Source organism: Suncus etruscus, chromosome 17 (assembly GCF_024139225.1).
Source record: "Suncus etruscus isolate mSunEtr1 chromosome 17, mSunEtr1.pri.cur, whole genome shotgun sequence".
Lineage (NCBI taxonomy): Eukaryota > Metazoa > Chordata > Mammalia > Eulipotyphla > Soricidae > Suncus > Suncus etruscus.
In genome coordinates, this window is record NC_064864.1 from 1,220,165 (window position 1) to 1,240,600 (window position 20,436).

Here is a 20,436-nt window from a genome sequence, read left to right on the forward strand (position 1 = left end):
ACTGTTCTCCAGGCTTCTTCCCTCCCACCCCAGATCCCCCCAAAACTCCTGCAACACGTGTTGAGCTAGCCAGGAGACAGGTGGCCCGTGAGCAGCCCGAGATGAGGGCCAAGAGGAGGCCACCTTGGCCTGGCAAGCACCAGTGGGCAGAACCAGGCTGTGCCCTGGCAAGATGGAATAGCTGGGAGAGACTCGCTGAGAAACATGAAAGCACAGAGAGCCAGTCGCACCTTTCTAGAATTCTTCTCTAGTCAGCCGCCCTCCTTTTCAGCCCCACTTTCCATTTTCATCACCCCAGAGTCTAGGGCCTAGGGGAGTGGTTTCCTGGCCCCTGTTTGGGCTTCCTGTCGATTCCTTTACCATTTCCTGCTAAGTCAGGCCATAAGACCGAAGGCTGAGTGACTGTGGGTCTGCCACAGGGTCACAGAGAAAACACTGCCTGCACGGTCCAGAGACTTCCAGAACCAGCTTGCCTTTTCCTTCTTTTCTCTTGTATTCTTTTCTTTCCTTTCCTTTTCCTATCTCTTCTTTTCTTTTTCTTTTATTTTCTTATATAGTCACTGTAAAATTACAGTTATTCTTCTTTTGGGGGGCTACACCCAATGACGTGCAGGGGTTACTTCTGGCTATGTGCTCAGAAATCGCTCCTGGCTTGGGGGACCATATGGAACACCAGGGGATCAAACCACAGTTCGTCCTAGGCTAGCACCAGTCAGGCAGACACCTTACTGCTCCGTGCCACCACTCCGGCCCCTACAAAGTTATTCTTGATGTTGTTGTTGTTTTGTGGCCACAGCTGGCAGTGCTCAGGAGTTATTTCTGGCTCTGCACTCAGAAATTGCTCCTGGCAGACTTGAGGGGAGACCATATGGGATGCTGGGAATTGAACTCGGGTCCCTCCTGGATCGTCCGCATACAAGGCAAATGCCCTACTGCTATGCTGTCGCTCTGGCTCCAGGAATCAAGTTTTTCAAAGCCAGAGAAATAGTACAGTGGACAGGGCACTTGCCTTACATATGGTTGATCTGGGTTTGGCCCGTCGTATCCCCTGAGGTTCCCCCAAGCTTCACCAGGTGTGATCCCTGAACATAGAGCCAGGAGTACGTCCTGAACACTGCCAGGTGTGTCCTAAAAACAAAAGCTATAGAGGACCAGGCTTGCTCAAAGCATCTTTTCCTTTTCCTTTCCCCTTTTCTCATCTCCTAGGGCACACTCCGGTAACCTTTGGGGTTTTCTTGGCTTTTCCGAAAAAGTCTTGACTTAGGACCAAGCACCAGATGCAGAAAACAAAGAGCAAAACTAAATTCTAGACCAAATTTATTTTATACGTTTCCTGAGATCTACAGAATAGCCTTTGCAAGGATTGTTTTGTTTCTGGAACTGGAAGAGGCCCTCCAACGAGCTGCCTCACCCCTCAGGTGGGAAAGTGCCTGAGAAGAAAAGAGGATCAGTCACCCAGTGGGAGAGCCAGCAAACCCATGTCCTAACTCCGAGTCTAGACACTGGTGAAGAGTGAAGCGAAAGCGAGATGAATATCTGCTTCTCATGGGTCTGGAATGCCTCTCTAAAAGCACCTGCTCGGCCAACAGCAGGTAGGATCCAGGTAATGGACCCAGGTTTGGTCCCTGGCACCGCCTAGGGCCCCCCTGAGCACCACTGGGAATGGTCCTGAATCGCGGTGCCAGGAATAAACTGCACACAGCTGGAGGGCATCTGTTTTGCAGGCACACCTTGAATCCGATCCCTGGTGCTGCCTCCGTGCGCCAAGCACAGTCAGCCCAGCTCTGCTGCCAGGGACTCAAGATGCTGCGCAGACCGTGACTCCAGTCACAAAGCACAGGAGCATCACGACTAAAGTGACGGCGTTTGTTTCTTGTGGGGGACACACCCTGAGAGGCTCAGGGCTTACTCCTGACTCTGTGCTCATGGATCACTCCTGGCAGGGGACTAGATGGGGTGCTGGGGATTGAACCTGAAAAGGTACATGCGATGCAGGCACTTACCCTCTGGACTATCTCTCCTACCCCTGTTGAGAATTTTTTGTTTGTTTGTTTGTTTGTTTGTTTGGGTCACACCCGGCAGCACGCAGGGGTTCCTCCTGGCTCTATGCTCAGAAATCGCTCCTGGCAGGCTCGGGGGATCATATGGGATGCCGGGATTCAGACCACTGTCCTTCTGCATGCAAGGCAAACGCACTACCTCCATGCTATCTCTCCAGCCCCGGTTGAGAAATTTTTAACTAAAATGTATATTAATAGAAGGTATTATTTGGCTAATCTCCCATAGAGCATAAAGAAACTGAAGTGTGGGGCCGAAGTGGTGACACAAGTGGTAGGGTGTTTGCCTTGCACGCGCTAACCTAGGACAGACCGTGGTTCGATCCCCTGGTGTCCCATATGGTCTCCCAAGCCTGCCAGGAGCGCATGACCCCTGAGTGTCACCGGGTGTGGCCCAAAAAGCAAAAAGAAAAAAAAAAGGGAAACTAGAGTAGTCGGGCCAGGGGCCAGAGGTCATCACTGAGGATCAGTCTGGCGAAAGAGATTAACTTGGGGCGGGGGTGTCTGAAATATGGTAGATGGGATGTAAGTAGTTAAGAAGGATGGGGGGGGGGAAAGGTCTTTTCAGAATAGTTCAAATTTTTTTTTTAAATCTTCACACCTGGAGGCACTCGGGTTATTTCTGGCTCTGTGCTCAGAAATTACTCCTGGCAGGCTTAGGGGACCATATGGGATGTTGGGGATCAAGCCAGGGTCGGCCACATGCAAAGCAAGGTGTCCTAGTGCTCTAGCCCTCGGAATAGTTCAATCTTATCAGAAATGAAATAAAACCAGATTTGTTTCTTTTCATATTTTAGAGTATCCATCAAAGTAAAAAAAAAAATTATTAGCTAAGGGGAGGTTCCTTCCATTTTCCCCAAGCAACCTGAAAGTAGGAAAATGAGGTTCCGTTGAATCAAATTTAAGCAATGAATAGGGCTAGAGCGATGTGCAGTGGGTATAGTACTTGCCTTTGCATAACGGCTGACACAGTTTAGATCCCTGGCACCCAGTAAGGTCCCCCAAGTACTTCCAGGAGTACTTTTAGTGGTTCCCGAGCTCAGAGCCATTTGTAAGGCTGTGCTCCACTAAATGTGACTCAAAACAAACAACAAAATACATAAAAATGTACAAACACTTTATTTTTCAGGTTGTGATTTAAAAGAATTCTTGTTGTGGCACTAAAATTTACGTCACTATTAATGATAGAGTGTACAAATTGACTTGAAAACAATAAAATGTTCAGAACTAGTCAAGGAAGGGATCTTTTGCTTTCCTTTTCTTTTTTAGGATGGGACTTTTCTTAAAATAAATCTACCTTCCCCCAGGCACCATCTACATAAAGACCAAGAATGAAATCTTGAAAATTCATTTCTCAGAAACTGGCTCTTCTCTCCTTCTGGGCCGTTGGGCCGAGAGGAGCAGAACAAGCCTTCCAGTTCCTACATCAGGAACTGCTGACAGCAACTACATCAGATGCCTTCACCCAGAGGGACACAGTTGGACCCAGTGTTCCCGGGAGGCTGATCTGTCCACACCTTTTGTGACCTTGTGAGCATATTAGCCACTAAGGCCAAGTGACTGGTGTAGACAGACTCCCTGGAGGTCAGGGTCAGTTCTGCTGGGCTTAACTGTCTCTGCTGGCTTTGAGCAATATCGCCCATTTCAGAACTTCCCAACAGAAACTCGTCCCCAGCGTCCACCTTCTCATCTGCACCCCTGTCTCAGTTCCTTTCATCTGTCATGAGTGAATGAAGTCATTCTGCTGCTTGCCTCTTCATAGAAGATGATAGGCATTAATCAGCTCTATGAAATTAGCCCTCAAGACCATTGGAAGTGAAAGATGGGGTCCGTTGGGAATCAGGTTGGGGGGAAGAAAGGACCGTTGGAAGCAGGCAAGCGCTTGCTCAACAGACTTCAGTACAAAACCACAACCCAGGACTGTCAGGGCTCGCATCCAAATCCTTCTTGTTCTACGTGATGGAAAACAACTTCCCATGTGCTTCCTCTATTTCCCCAACGCACACAGCCCAGAGGCCTTCCTGCTTAGCACAAGTATGATTTAGCAAGAGTTGGACTTTCACTGCATGACCAGTCCACCCAAGATCATGCCAAGAGCCATCTTCTTTTTGACTTCTGTTTCGAGCCACACTCAGTGGTGCTCAGGGCCTGCTCCTGGCTCTGATCTTAAGGGTCCCTCCTGGCAGGGCTCCAAGGACTGACCATATTGGGTGCTGGGGATCAAATCCAGGGTTGGTCTCAGGCTAAGCCAATGTCCTACCTTCAGCACTAGCCCCAAGGCTAATACTGCTTTACCCAGCATGGCAGCCACCGAGGCCCACTGAGAACTGGAGATGCCACTAGTTCCAGTTGAAATGTGCCGTGCTTATAATATAGATACTGGATTTCAAAGACATGGTAAGGAAAAAAGAATAACGTTTTATTAACATTTTGTATAGTGCATGTGGAAATGATGGTATTTGCGGATGTCGTGGGTTTAGAATACATCCTTTTTGGTTGTTGTTGTTTGGGATTTTGGGCCACACCAAATGGCACTTAGGGATTGTTCCCAGATCTGAGTTTAGAGATTACTTCTGGCAGGCTCAGGGGACCATATGGGATGCTGGAGATTAAATCCAGGGTCTAGCCACATGCAAGGCAAATGCCTGCTCACGGTACTATCACTCCACTCCCTTGAATACATTATTAAATTAGCTTTACTTATTTTATTTTACCTTTTAGAATGTGTCTGATAGAAAATTTGCAATAAATATGGTCATTGTTTGTGGCTCTCTCTATTCCTAATAGTGCTAGCTTAGAAAACTGTAGTTTTGGGTGGCTGGGAAGATTCTTAAAACTTCAAATAGTCAAGTTTTCAGACTCTAACAATTCCGGCCCTAACAGACAGGGCGTCGCTGCATCAGTGAGTCCTGTGTACCCTTTCCCTTAGTTTTTGTTTTGACCAAGTTAACCAACTTGGGCAACTACAGTGTAATGGAACCGTAGTTTCATGCTTTCCCTCACCAGCCCCCCTTGGTCTAGGGCAGGGCATAGTCATGGGACACCCAATCTGCTCCCTCGGGACCCTGAGGTTGTCATTCCCATCACTGAGTCAGACCATCCTAGTCTCCACCCAGAGCACCAGCAACAACTTTGGTGGCCATTTGCTCCTCATAAAAGGAACAAAGTTTGGGCTGGAGAGATGGTACAGCTGGTAAGGTGCTTGCTTTGCACACAGCCAACCCAGGTTCATTCCCAGCATCTATGGTTTTCCTTTGTTATTTTGTTTTCTTGTTTTGTTTTGGGTCACACCCAGCAGCACTTAGTGGCTACACCTGGCTCTGCACTCACAAATCACTCCTGGCAGGCTCGGGGACCATATGGGATGGCAGAATTCAAACCATCATCCGTCCTGGGTTGGCTGCGTGCAAGGCAAACACCCTACCACTGTGCTACCTCTTCAGCCCCTCATGGTTTTCTGAGCATTGCAGGAACCATCCCTGAGCAATGGGTGTGGCCCCCTGCACCAGAAAGGTAGAAAGTTTGAATTCTGGGCCCGGAGACATAGCACAGCGCTGTTTACCTTGCAAGCAGCCGATCCAGGACCAAAGGTGGTTGGTTTAAATCCCGGTGTCCCATATGGTCCCCCGTGCATGCCAGGGGCTATTTCTGAGCAGACAGCCAGGAGTAACCCTTGAGCACCGCCAGGTGTGGCCCAAAAACCAAAAAAGAAAGAAAAGAAAAGAAAAGAAAGAAAGAAAGAAAGAAAGAAGGAAGGAAGGAAGGAAGGAAGGAAGGAAGGAAGGAAGGAAGGAAGGAAGGAAGGAAGGAAGGAAGGAAGGAAGGAAATAAGGAAGGAAGGAAGGAAGGAAGGAAGGAAGGAGGAAGGAAGGAAGGAAGGAAGGAAGGAAGGAAGAAAGAAAGAAAGAAAGAAAGAAAGAAAGAGAAAGAAAGAAGAAGAAAGAAAAAGAAAGAAAGAAAGAAAAGAAGAAAGAAAGAAAAAGAAAGAGAGAGAGAGAAGGAAGGAAGGAAGGAAGGAAGGAAGAAAAGAGAAGAAAGAAAGAAAGAAAGAAAAGAAAGAAAGAAAGAAAGAAAGAAGAAAGAAAAAAGAAAAGAAAGAAAGAAAAGAAAGAAGAAGAAAGAAAGAAAGAAAGAAAGAAAGAAAGAAAAAAGAAAAGAAAGAGAGAGAAGGAAGGAAGAAGGAGGGAAGGAAGAAAAAGAGAAGAAAGAAAGAAAGAAAGAAAGAAAGAAAGAAAGAAAGAAAGAAAGAAAGAAAAAGAAAGAAAAGAAGAAAGAGAAAAAAAAGAAAGAAAAGAAAGAAAGAAAGAAAGAAAGAAGAAAGAAAGAAAGAAAGAAGAGAAGAAAGAAAGAAAGAGAAAAGAAAGAAAAGAAAGAAAGAAAGAGAAAGAAAGAAAGAAGAAGAAGAAAGAAAGAAAGAAAGAAAGAAAGAAAAAGAAGAAAGAAAGAAAAAGTTTGAATTCTTTCTCCACTTGCACGTCAGTGAGTCTCTGGTGGTCTTTGGCTGGGAAGGAAATCAAGTTTTTCCTCAGATGCTCTCAGACCCCTCCTTGCAGCAATTCTGTGGATTGTGTGAAGAGTTTTGCATTGTGGGGCCACATAGTCCAATGGTTAGACAGAAGCTTTGCCAGGTTTTTCTTTCATCTTTTTTTTATTTGTCTAAGTCCGTTGTTTAATTTTTTTCATTCTTTGCATAATACTTCCCAAAGCTTCCCAAACTGGCAGTTGGCTGCTTGCAAAACTCAGCTAAGGAAATGCTAGCAGGGAGCATGGAGGGGGGCATGTTCCCACAAAGGGAAGTCGGTTAAGTGCTGGGGAGAAGAAGCCTTTTAACTCTTTCGCTCCCTTTTATGTCCTGACCAGAGGGCCTTGATCTTGCCTTTTCTTTTTTTCCTCAGATACCACAAAACTTAGGTGGCTCTGTTCTTGCTTTTAAATATTTTAATAAGCACCCCTCATTGGTGGTGCACTCTTGTCCCAGCCCCTGCCAAGGCAGTCAGTCCTTTGTTCACCCTAGTTTGATGCCGGGATTGGTGATCAGAGCTGCACATATAACATGCAACTATTTTGCTTCCTTACTCTCCAAGGAGAAAAGCTCTAATTCTGTTCTTGAAAGCAGATCGTGCCACTCAGCCTCAGGGAATGCTTTTATTTTTTAAAATTTTGGGATTTGAGGGCCAGAGATACAGCACAACGTTAGGGCATTTGCCTTGCATGCAGCCCATTCAGGACAGATGCTGGTTTAAATCCTGTTATCCCCTATGGTCTCCCATACCTGCCAGGAGCAATTTCGAAGTGCAGAGCCAGGAGTAACCCCTGAACTTCACTGGGTGTGGCCCAAAAAGCCAAAAAAGATTTTTTTTTTTATTTGGGACCATACCAAGCAATGCTCAGGGCTTATTTCTGGCTATGTATATACTCAGAGATCACTAGCGGTAGTGCTTAGGGGACTTTCTGTGGGTGCTGAGAATTGAACCCAGATTGGCTGCATACAAGGTAAGCACCTTGCCCGTGTACTTTCTTTCTATCCCCATGTCACTTTTTTTTTCAGGGGGGCTGTCATTTTTAAATGTTCTGTAGAGATGTTATCATTCTGTGCTACCATCTTGGAATAGAAATATTACCAGTATATTTTCAGAGGCAGGAATGTAAGGGACGAGGTTATTTTCATCTCTCTAGAAAACTTATTGCTGTGATATCAAATACAATGTGTCATGAATGGCTTTTTTGTTTGTTTGTTTGTTTGGTTGGTTGGTTTTTGGTTTTTGGGTCACACCCAGCAGGGCTCAGGGGTTACTCCTGGCTCTATGCTCAGAAATTGCTCCTAGCAGGTTCAGGGGACCATATGGAACAGCGGGATTTGAACCACCGACCTTCTGCATTCGAGGCAAATGCCTTAACCTCCATGCTATCTCTCCGGCCCATCATGAATGGCTTTGAAAATATTCAATAATCCTCCTCTTCCTCCTCCTCCTCTTCTTCCTTCTCTTCTTCTTTCTTCTCCTCCTCTTCTCTCTCCTTCTCCTCCTTCCTCAAGGTCCTAAGCTGCTGGACCCCCCTCCCAAGAAAGAAGAAAAAGAAAATATTCAATAACAACACAAAAGATAAATAAAAAGCTAAAGTGATAGCACAGCAGGAAGGGTATTTACTTTCCAAGAAACCAACATGGATTCAATCTCCTGCATCCCATATGATTCCTTGAGACTGCCAGGAGTGGTATCTGAGCACAGAGTCAGGAGTAATCCTTGAGCACCACTGGGTATGGCTCCCAAACAAAAGGAAACACACACACACACACACACACACACAAACAAAAAATGGTGTTTCCTTTCAGCAAGATGCTGCAATTTTATTTCTATCATTAATAAAGTAATGCAGGGCCAGAGAGTATAGCAGAAAGGGTACTTGCCTTGCATTCCGACTGACCCAGGTTCGATCCCAGGTACCACATGTGGTCCCCCAAACCTCGCCAGGAACTGATCCCTGAGTGCAGGGCTTCAGAGTAAACACTGAGCACTGCAGGGTGTGGCCCTGAGACCAGAAAATCAAAGCCCGACACCGGAGTTGAAGAGGGGCTGCAGAGAGTTCATGATCTCGGAGTCGCTCTACGTGAGGAGCCCCAGGCTTGATCCTCCACCTGTCTGGGTCCCCTGACACTGCCAGGAGGAAGCCCACAGCAGTGTGCCAAGAGAGTCCCTGAGCGTAGCCGGGTGTGGCCCAATCACTCCTCTAAAGAGGAGGATAAATTATCCTATTATATGATTTAGTATTACAATTATGTTTGATATCATAACATTATAATTATTACAATATCATTAGTATAATCATATTATGATAATGATGATTTAACAAAACATTGTTGTTAATATTAATAATTAATATTATCAATTGTTTATTATTGATTGAACATTATATGACACTATATGACATATTAATGATAAGACATTTATTATTTATAATAAAATAATATTGATGTTGGGACCGGAGAGACAGCATGGCGGTAAGACGTTTGCCTTGCATGCAGAAGGACGATGGTTCAAATCCCAGTGTCCCATATGGTCTCCTGAGCCTGCCAGGAGCGATTTCTGAGCGTAGAGCCAGGAGGAATCCCTGAGAGCTGGTGGGTGTGACCCAAAAACCAAAATAAAAAATTGATGTTGCTATTAGAATAGATGAATGAGGGCCCGAGAGATAGCATAGCGGCATTTGCCTTGCAAACAGCCGATCCAGGACCAAAGGTGGTTGGTTCGAATCCCGGTGTCCCATATGGTCTCTTGTGCCTGCCAGGAGCTATTTCTGAGCAGACAGCCAGGAGTAACCCTGATCAACGCTGGGTGTGACCCAAAAATAAATAAACAAAAATAATAATAATCAATTAATATTATGTTAATCCTAACAGCACTAATAATAGCGAAGTAGCAGTGGTACTGATGTTCTGAGTAGCTACAATTCTGGCAGCAAAGGGCCTCGTGGGGGCTGGCAGCCAGGGGACCTTGGCACGGCAGAGTCTGGCAGCCTCCTTGCTCTGTGGCCACAGTGGCCTGAGCTGGAGGGGCGAGCCCAGGGCCGCCTGGGAGCGGGGAAGGCCTGGCTCAGAGCTCACTTTCCTTGGCCAGAGTTTGGACACAGCCCGTCCCAAGGGCCCCTAAATCACTTCACCCAGCCTGGCAGCCACACACCCATTCAAACAGGCCCACACACCCTCCCTTTGTGTCCCGGGACCTTTCTCAGGCTCCTTATCTCTGGGGTGGCTCTTCCTGATATTTGTCTTGGATATTGTTTGGGGGGAGAGGGGCGTAGCTTTTCTCACTGCCTGAAATGTTCCTTTGCAGTTTTTGTTTTATGTTTTATTTTTGGGTCACACCTGACATTGCTCAGGGGTTCCTCCTGGCTCTATGCTCAGAAATCAACCCTGGCAGTCTCGGGGACAATGCAGGATGCCGGGATTCGAACCACTGCCCATCTGCATGCAAGGCAAACGCCCTACCGCTGTGCTATCTCTCCGTCCCCCCCCCCTTGCAGTTTTTGCACAGAAGCAATCCCTCCTCTTTGCAAGCCTCGACTCTAATCTGACCTCCTTTGGGAGGACGACTTGACCCCCTTTTACTATTTCAGGCTTCACACGCCCCCTACCCAAGCCTTTCTTTTCCCTTTTTGTATAGTATTTATGAGTCTAAGTCGGCTAGGCCAGAGAGATGATGCAGGGCCTTGCACTATACTGTATCCTTTGCCTTGCACTGTTCCTGGTCGCCCGAACTCCTCCAGTAGTGATCCTTGAGCACAGACCCAGGAGTAAAGCTCTCAGCACAGCCTGCTTTGGCCCCAACAAAAACAAAACAAAACCCCCCAAAACAAAGACAAACTCTTCATGCTCACCAGCTCAGGCTTGAAGACTTTGGGTAAGTATGATGCCCAAAGCCGGAGCAATAGCATAGCAGGGAGGGCGTTAGCCTTGCACTCAGCTGAACAGGGTTCAATCCCCGGCATCCCAAATGGTCCCCTGAGCCTGCCAGGAGCGATTTCTGAGCGCAGAGCTAGGAGGAACCCCAGAGTGTTGCCAGGTGTGGCCCATAAATGAATGATGCCTCAGTTGCAGGGCCCAGCCCATTATAGGCTCTCAGGCTCCAGGCAAACATCAACCTTCACAAACGTGTCAGGGTAGATTGAACCAGGTTTTCTTTATGAGGCTTTTTTCATCCTGACTGTCTGGGAAATAAAAATAACAAGGCTAGGGGAAATAAATAGAATTCTGAGTAGAGAGCCTCAGAACCGCTCAGGGCTGAATGTACAAAGGAAAGCCTGGGAAACTCTTCCTTGCAGAGGTTCAGAGCAGTCGGCCAAAGAGCAGTTGAGTTCGAAGGCGGCTGAGTTCTCCCCCTTTGTGCAGAGAACAGAGACAGGAAGATTCGGAGACGTAGGCAGATCCTTTTCGAACCTGTGCAAGAATGTGCCGACTGGCAGAGTTTACGCTCCGAGGGTGACGGGGTGAAAGAAAATTAAGCTGTCTCTGAGTGCAAGAAAACTGAGGACGATTTAGAAAGAATTCCTGCCTTGGGAGGAGATGAAACACCACCTGATAAGAACCAGGGGATTCTGAAGACTCTAGTGTGAGATTTAAAAACATTTGATTTCAAAAACAAACAAAGCCAGCTCTGACCATGAGAAGACCCAGATCCCCAGTTCTCCTCATGTCTAAACATTAGGTCTTTCAGATAGTATAAGAAGCCCTTTGTTGGTGTTGCTTTGCTTTGGGGTTATACCCAAAAGGTATGGGTATTTATTTTTAAATTTCCTTTTCTTTTAAGATATTTGGGCTAGAAATCGAAGCAATAGGGCAGCGGTAAGGCATTTGCCTTGCATGTGGCTGATCTAGGACGGACCTCAGTTCGATCCCCTGGCATCCCATATGGTCCCCCAAACCAGGAGCGATTTCTCATAGCAGAGCCAGAAGTAACCTCTGAGTGCCGCCGGGTGTGCCCCCCCCCCAAAAAAAAGATATTTGGGCTAGGGTCCAGACTGGTGGCACAAGTGGTAGGGAGTTTGCCATGCACACACTAACATAGGACAGACCGCTGTTGGACCCCCCCCCCCCGCCCCAGTGTTCCATATGGTCCCCCAGGCCAGGAGAGATTTTTGAACACAGAGCCAGGAGTAATCCCTGAGCATTACAGGTGTGACTCAAAAGTCAAAAAAAAGAAAGAAGGGGCCGGGTAGGTGGCGCTGGAGGTAAGGTGTCTGCCTTGCAAGCGCTAGCCAAGGAAGGACCGCGGTTCGATCCCCCGGCGTCCCATATGGTCCCCCCAAGCCAGGGGCGATTTCTGAGCACATAGCCAGGAGTAACCCCTGAGCGTCAAACGGGTGTGGCCCAAAAACCAAAAAAAAAAAAAAAAAAAAAGAAAAGAAGAAGAAAGAAAGAAAGAAAGAAGAAAGAAAGAAAGAAAGAAAGAATGAAAGAAAGAAAGAAAGAAAGAAAGAAAGAAAGAAAGAAAGAGAAGAAAGAAAGAAAGAAAGAAAGAGAAGAAAGAAAAAAAAAGATATTTGGGCGATCCCCGGCAGTACTAGGGGCTATACCTTGCTCTCTGCTCAGCAGTCTCTCTCTCTCCTGGCAGAGTTGGGACATCATATAACAACATATTTGAGGGGCTGGAGCAATAGCACAGTGGTAGGGCATTTGCCTTGCATGCAGCTGACCCAGGATGGGCCCAGGTTCGATTCCTGGCATCCCATATGGTTCCCTGAGCCTGTCAGGAGCGATTTCTGAGCACAGAGTCAGGAGTAACCTCAGAGTGCTGCTGGGTATGGCAAAACCGGAAACACCAAAATCAAAGACAATAATAACATAGCCAGGAGTAACCCCTGAGCGCTGTCAAGTGTGACCCAAAAACCAAAAGGAAAAGAAAAGAAAAGAAAGCACACAGAGTAAAACCCATCAGGACCTAAGCCTAGGGATAAACAGGCCTCGAGACACTTGACCTCTTGCTTCAGTCCCCATGCAGGGGAACATCACTTCAGGGGGGCCACAGGGAGTGAGGGAAGTGCCATCCAACTACTCTCTCCACCTAGAGGACAAGAGAGAGCCATTTCCTGTCTGAACCAGGTGCCCTCTGGGTGGCCTCCTCCAGGCTACCAGGGCCCTTGTCACCCCCACAGCATCCCAGTTCATCCACAACACGGCTCAGAGGCACCAGAGGACAGGCCTGGGTACCAGGAAACCGAAGATGCTATTTGCTGCAGCCGCTCAGGACAGTTTGGGGGCTAAACCAGCCAGAAGTACACAAGGGGAGTCTGAGCACCTCTGAGTGGAGCTGCTCGGGTTCCCGCTCCTGCTGACACCTCTAGCTGAATTCCCCAGGGGAGCCCGTCCTGCACCCTAGTTCTGTATTTGCTCAGATGGGGACAATTCACCTCCAGGTTCACACGTGACAGTGCAGGATCGAGTGAACTGAACTGGCCAGGCCTGTGCTATGAAGGCCCGTCTTGCCGGCTGGTTCTGACTAATTTTAGCTGCATGATACTGTCAGGTCACCCCTGGATCTCGGTTCCTGTAAAGTAGGAATATTAACTAAACTCACAGGGCTGGGGGGAGGACGGAAACTTAATATCTCAGGGCCTGAGTGCACAGCTTGGAAAACACCGGGCAAGAGGCGGCCCCTCACTGACCTCTAGGCCCTTCCTTCGGGTCTTACTCAACGAGTGTCTGGACTGGGCTGGATGGACTTAGATCATCAGCTCAGGGATCCTTTCCAGGAAAGATCCAATTGATGGTTCATGTCTTCTTTTTCAGGGGACAAACAGTAAACAATTCCCAACTGCAAAGTTGAGACAAGTTGAGCCCCTTGATGATTCTTTTTCCAGTGGAGCAACAATTTTTGAAATCTTCCCCTTCTAATTCCTGACTGAGCAGCTGCCTTCGAGCCTGCCCAGAGCTGGAGAGACAGAGCAGAGGCTAAGGTACCTGCCTATGTGCTAGGTCTGAACTGGCACTGTCTGTGCCCCTGAAAGCCGCACCAGAGTGATCCGTGAGAGCAGACGTCAGAACTAAGAAGCCCTTGAGAGCCAGGGATCGAATCAGAGTATCCCTAGACAACCAAAGTTGAGCCAGAAAAATCAATGATTAATTAAGACATCTGTACAATAAAATGTATTGTCAATGCTTGTGATTTCTTTTCGTTTTGTTTTGTTTTTTGGTTTTTGTTTTTTGGGCCACACCCGGTAACGCTCAGGGGTTACTCCTGGCTATGCGCTCAGAAGTCGCTCCTGGCTTGGGGGACCATATGGGACGCCGGGGATCGAACCGCGGTCCGTCCAAGGCTAGCGCAGGCAAGGCAGGCACCTTACCTTTAGCGCCACTGCCCGGCCCCTTGTGATTTCTTTATACACTGCTTGAAGATTTGAGTCGGGGTCCTTGTCAAGACTCCCCTGGTTGGGTGAGACTTGGACCTCGGCTACCTGAATAAATTCCCTTTTGCGCTTTGCATTATCAGAGGTGGTCTCTGATTCTCAGTGCCGACTCAGGTGTCAAGTCGGACCCTTACACAGAGCCAGGAGTGAGCCCTGCGCCAGCCTGATGTGACCCCCAAACAAGACAAAACACCTACACAGGAGGAAGCGTCAGGCTACTTCAGACTCAAGTTCTTCTCTGAGGGGTTGTTAGGAAATAGGACCTTTAGCAAATGTCACCCCATGCCTCTACTAGCTCCCAACCCACCAGCTAGAACCTCTCAAGGCAGAGTCCCCAGATGTCCCTAGAGCAAGGAAAAGTGAAGGCAGACCTGTCAGTTCTGAGGCAAGGCCTAGAGGCCAGCTGTTTGGGGGCCCATCCTCCCTGATGCCGGGGCTCATCCTTTCTTTGCTCTCTGGATCTAGAATGGGGAGCCATATGAACAAAAGAGATCTCTGTACTCTCATGATCTTATTCATGTACAGAAAACTTAGAGGTTAAAACGATGGCAGTAGGAGGCCAAAGCAATGGCACAGTGGGCAGGTCTCTTGCCTTGGTCGTGGCTGACCCAGATTTGATCCCATATGGTCCCTCGAGCCTGCCAAGAGTGATTCTTGAGTGCAGAGCCAGGAGTAACCCCTGAGCACCACCGAGTGTGGCCCCCCCCAAATATGACATTATTTGATACTCATTTCCTCTACTTTGCTTATTATTATTATTATTACTATTATTATTATTATTATTATTATTATTTGGGGGCCACACCTAGCAGTGCTCAGACCTTACTCCTGGCTCTTGCTCAAGGGCCATTCCTGGCAGGCTCAAGGGACCCTATAAAATGCTGGAGATCAAATCCTGATCTGCCATATAGCAAGGCAAGGGCACTACCTCCTGCACTATCTCTCTGGCCCCTCCACTTCATCTTTTTGGGTTCTGTATAGTTATATGCAGCTCTTGTTGCTTTCCACTATTTGACTAATTCTTAGAAGTTGAGTTTAGGGTTTTCTTACAAAAAATCATGAAAATATGAACTTGATAATGTTCTTCAGGTTGTAGACCAGATTATATATTAGTGGATCCTCAGAAATGAGGCAGTATGGTGGGGAATTGTGTGGCTATATGAGGGCTTTTATTTTGTTTTATTATTTTTGGTTTTTGGGTCACACCTGGCAGTGCTCAGAGGTTCCTTCTGGCTCTACGCTCAGAAATCGCTCCTGGCAGGCTTGGGGGACCATCTGGGATGTCGGGATTCAAACCACCGTCCTTTTGTATGCAAGGCAAATGCCTTGTCTCCATGCTATCTTTCCGGCCCCCGAGGGCTTTTATTTTAAAATTATTTATTCTTCGGCAAACTAGGCTTTACAATCATCTTTGATGGTTCGAGATCCGTGGGTGCCTTCCAGTCCTTTAAAAAATTATTTATTTACGTGTTTATTTTTTGGGTTTGGGGTCACACTCTGCAGTGCTCAGGAGTTACTCCTGGCAAGGTCGGGGGACTCAATAAGATGCTGGGCTTCCCACCACCAGTGTTCCCAGACCCTATCATCCCTCATCTCCACTCTCTCCCACCTGTTACCTGCTTCTTGATAGGCATTTGGCTAAGTTTAGAGGCGGAGGCTTAGATCTTATGTTTTCAGTTGCATCTGTGCTTTATAGTTTACTGCTGTAGTACTTTCCCACATCCCCAATATAACAGGAGCCCTGACCCCTGTTCCCCATTACTTCCCTTGTTTTTCCGACTTTGGTTTCTCTTCTGTTATTTTTTGGGACCACACCCGGTGAAAGTTAGAATTTACTCCTGGCTCTACACTCAGGAATCACTCCTAGCAGGCGGTAGGGCATTTACCTTGCACGTGGCCAATTTCTGAGTGCAATTTATTTATTTATTTATTTATTTATTTTTGGTTTTTGGGCCACACCTGGTTGTGCTCAGGGGTTACTCCTGGCTATCTGCTCAGAAATAGCTCCTGGCAGGCACAGGGGACCATATGGGACACCGGGATTTGAACCAACCACCTTAGGTCCTGGATTGGCTGCTTGCAAGGCAAACACCGCTGTGCTATCTCTCCAGCCCCTCTGAGTGCAACTTTTGAGGAGCAATTTCTGAGTGGATAGCCAGGAGTGACCCCTGAGAGCCACTGGGTGTGGCCCAAAATATAAAACAATAAAAAGGAATCACTTCTGGCAGGGCTTGGGGGACCAAATGGGATGCAGGGATCAGACCTGAGTCGACCGTGTGCAAGGCAAGTGCTCTATCTGCTGTGCCATATAGCTCCAGCCCTTGATTGAATTCCTTCCCTGTCCTTCTCCTCCCTAAACTCTGGGGTCAAGGGGGATCTTGGCATTCCCCCCTTTGCTACACTTCCTTCAGGAGTTCTTAAAGGGACACAAGCAAACCTGGTCTATAAAAACGTGAAAACACGCTGGGCAAGACCAGAGGTGACTCATGTGAAAAAGCCCCAGCAAAGGAGCCTCTGGTTGGGGGACCCTGGAGAGGCCACGTTTTCAAAATGACAGTGTCTTGGAAGTTCCGCTCCTGAGGTGCCACCAGCAGCGGGGTGAGCCGCCTCCACCACACCGAGCTGGACTCTTGAGGGCAGTTCTGCACATCGTGGGCAAAACCCACCTTGATTCCAGACTCCGGTCTTGCCTCTGGCTGGCCCTGGTTCCACCCAAGCAAGGCACTGGCAGCGTTTAGCCTTGTGGGTGCCTCCATAGGAGGGCTCAGGGGCACCCCAGCACCACGGGGTTTGATCAGCATCCCAGCCCTGGCTGAGCACAGAGCTGACTGCATCAGCCAAGGATGGCAGAGGGGTCCCTGTCCCCCAGCGTCCCAGCACTGCTTGGGGCCCCTCCCTCCAACCCAAACTATACCAAACAGCCGAGAATGAACAGGAATGAACCCCAAAGCCCTAGAGGCCAGAATTCTCTCTTCCCTTTGGGGGAGTCCGTTCAGAATGGGAGGGCAATTGCCTTGCACTTGGTCAACCCAGGTTGGATCCCCGGTATCCCATATGGTCCCCCGAGTCTGCTGGGGGTGATTCCTGAGTGCAGTCAGGAGTAAGCCCTGAGCATCACCAGGTGTGGCCCCTAAACAAAAGCTAGAACAGAAGGGGCTGCCATCTCTCCTCTCCCTCCTCTATCCTTCGACCTGGATTTTTTTGTTTTTGTTTTTGTTTTTTGGGCCACACCTGGTGGTGCTCAGGGGTCACTCCTGGCTGTCTGCTCAGAAATAGCTCCTGGCAGGCACGGGGGACCCTATGGGACACCGGGATTCGAACCAGCCACCTTTGGTCCTGGATGGGCTGCTTGCAAGGCAAACGCTGCTGTGCTATCTCTCCGGGCCCCGACCTGGATTTTTGTCATTCTCCTTTATAGTTTTCCTTCATTCACGTAGGCCACTACACTAGACAACTCCCAAGGAGTGTAGAGTAAGGCAGCATAGGGGAAGCCTGTATACGTGTGCATGTCTTTGTGTGTGTCTGTGTGTGAATGTGTGTGTGGCGCCTGAATGTGTAACTTCTCACCTTCTCTAGACCTGGGGCCCCAGAAGGACACGAGGAGAAGGGCGGGGTGATTACTGGTTAGACATGGCTTCTAAAAGCATCCACACAGGTGGGGGGGTGCAAAGGGACCCTCATCTCATGCCGGTGGGAGCATTGGCTAGTCCAGGCTTTGGACACTTCTCAAAAAATGAGGAATTGGGGCCAGAGATACAGCACAGCATTTGTCTTGACACAGCTGACCCAGGACAGGCCCGGGTTTGATCCCACATGGTCCCCTGAGCCTGACAGGAGCCAGGAGTAACCCCTGAGTGCTACTAGGTGTGGCCCAAATACCAATCAATCAATCAAGTTAAAAAATAAAAAACAGGGGCCGGGAAGGTGGCGCTAGAGGTAAGGTGTCTGCCTTGCAAGCGCTAGTCAAGGAAGGACCTCGGTTCGATCCCCCAGCGTCCCATATGGTCCCCCCAAGCCAGGGGCAATTTCTGAATGCTTAGCCAGGAGTAACCCCTGAGCATCAAACGGGTGTGGCCCAAAAACCAAAAATAAATAAATAAATAAAATAAATAAAATAAAATAAAAAACAACATGGGCCAGAGAGATAGCACAGTGGTAGGGATTTGCCTTGCATACAGAAGGATGGTGGTTCAAATCCCGGCATCCCATATGGTCCTCTGGGCCTGCCGGAGCAATATCTGAGCATAGAGCCAGGAGGAACCCCTGAGTGCTACTGGGTGTGACCCAAAAACCAAAATAAATAAATAAATAATAGAAATGCATTTACCAGCAAACCCATCGTCCCCCATCAGGACTGGTTACCAAATTAGCCACCTGAATTAATTGGGGTTTTAGAAAAGTTTGTTCCCTCACATTTTCTGAAATCATTTAGAAGCTCCCTTCTGGAGCTGGAAAAATAGGACAGGGGTGCATGCAGCCTCATCCTGGTTCCATCCCCACCACTTTCAAGAGCGATTCCTTGAGCACAAAACCACAGTAAGCCCTTGAGCACAGCCCAGTGTGTTCCCCAAACCAGCAAGCAAAACCTCTGCCCATCCAAAAGAAACAGAAAAGCCTTTCAAAGGTAGACTCGATTCCTGCTGCATGTCCCAGGACTAAAGCTGGGCGCACGACGGCTGTTTGCAGAGTGGAAGGGATTGTCTCATGTCCTGGTCCCCAAGCTCTGACTCTTGAGTAAGGTGCTAAAAACCAACCCAGGAAACACTGGAACTGCAGGTCCAGCCGTTGGAGGGTTACTTAACCCCTGCTCAGCCCCCTTTCTTCAGGAGTCCCAGGTTCCGTTAACTGTTGCTTCTGGCTCCTGTTAGTATTGACCCCAAAATACCAAAAGACCATTTGTCGAGTTAGCCCAGGGGAGAAGGCCCAACGGTCAACTGTCCCATGGAGATCAGGCTGCTTCTCTGAAGGCCCCATTTTCCTTCTGGACTTTCTGCAGGACTGCTCGGGAGCAAGCTGCCTGGTTCCTCTGCTCCCTGCAGTGCCCTTGGGACAGGGAGAGCTGCTGCGACTGCTGCCCAGCACTGGGCCAGAAGAGCTACCTGGCTGGCCCCACACTTTGCAACTCAGAGGCAGCAGTGGCAGCTCTACCTGCAGCTCATCCGGCCCTCGGACTGGGGATGGTGCCGCAGGGGTTCTCGGCAAATCTCTGGGTCCCGCAGCAGAGAGGATCTGGGACCCAGGGCTTGAGCACCTGTGGCCCACCGCCTCATTCTCTGACTTTGCTTCCCTTGTTTGTCTTTATTTAGGGCCGGAGACATAGCACAGCGGTAGGGCATTTGCTTTGCATGCAGCAGATCCAGGATGGGTAGTGGTTCAAATCTTGGCATCCCATACGGTCCCCGAGCCTGCCAGGATTGATTCCTGAGCACAGAGCCAGAAGTAACCCTTGATCACAGCCAGGTGTGACCCCAAAACCAAAAAAAAATTTTTTTTTTTATTTAAGCACCATGATTACGAACATGATTGTAGTTGGGTTTCAGTCAGAAAAAGAACACCCCCCCCTTCACCAGTGCAACCTTCCCACCACAAATGTCCCCCATCTCCCTCCCTCCTGTTTTTTAATTTTTTTTAATTTTTTTCTTGGGCTCCGGTCCAAGTGAAGGTAACACTTACAGGTCATAATTTGCTGTGTCTGTTCTCCCAGTATCTATCCTGAGAGATCTGGGACTACTATAATCTAGTACTCAGGGATGGTTCTGGTACCTGCTGAGTGTCTGGTGCATTGGGGACTGGAGCACTTGCTTTGCATATAGGAGCCCCAGAGTCAATCACAGGCATGTGTGGTCTCCTGTGCACTCCTGGCTGTAGCCTCCAGATACATACAACAAAAGAAAAATTTTGAGAATGGATAAAAACATTGAAGGCCAGGGACCCAGGGGCCAAGTGGCCTCAGGAGCATGGAGTTAAAAAAACAAAAAAGTCAGATCTAAATACCCAACCCAAAGCCAACGACAAGAGAATCAAGAGACCCGAACTACAGCAAGCTAGACACAAAATGGACCTGTTATACTAGCAGACCAGGGGGGCAAAGAGGGGAGGTCTCTGAGGCATGCTGGGAAGAGCGGCAGAGGGAAGTCAACACTGGTGTGGGGATGGCCCTAACTCACTCTCACTATGTGCCTGGAATACAACTGGGAAAGGCTTTAATTAATTCACTGCGGTCTCAATAAGGTCATTAGACTTTTCTATCCCTTTAGTACTCAATGACTCAATTACAGTATGCAATTTTTCATAAGACTTCAACAACTTCATTGCCCAGTGTCTTCACACCCAAACCTCACCCAAATCAGACCAATACTCTGGTAGGCAAACTAATAATCACCCTTCCTAGTACCTACAGTTTATCAATAACCTTCCCTATCTTCCCATCTGATAAACTACTAATATGCTGTGGATGTTTTTTTTTAACTACAATAAATCT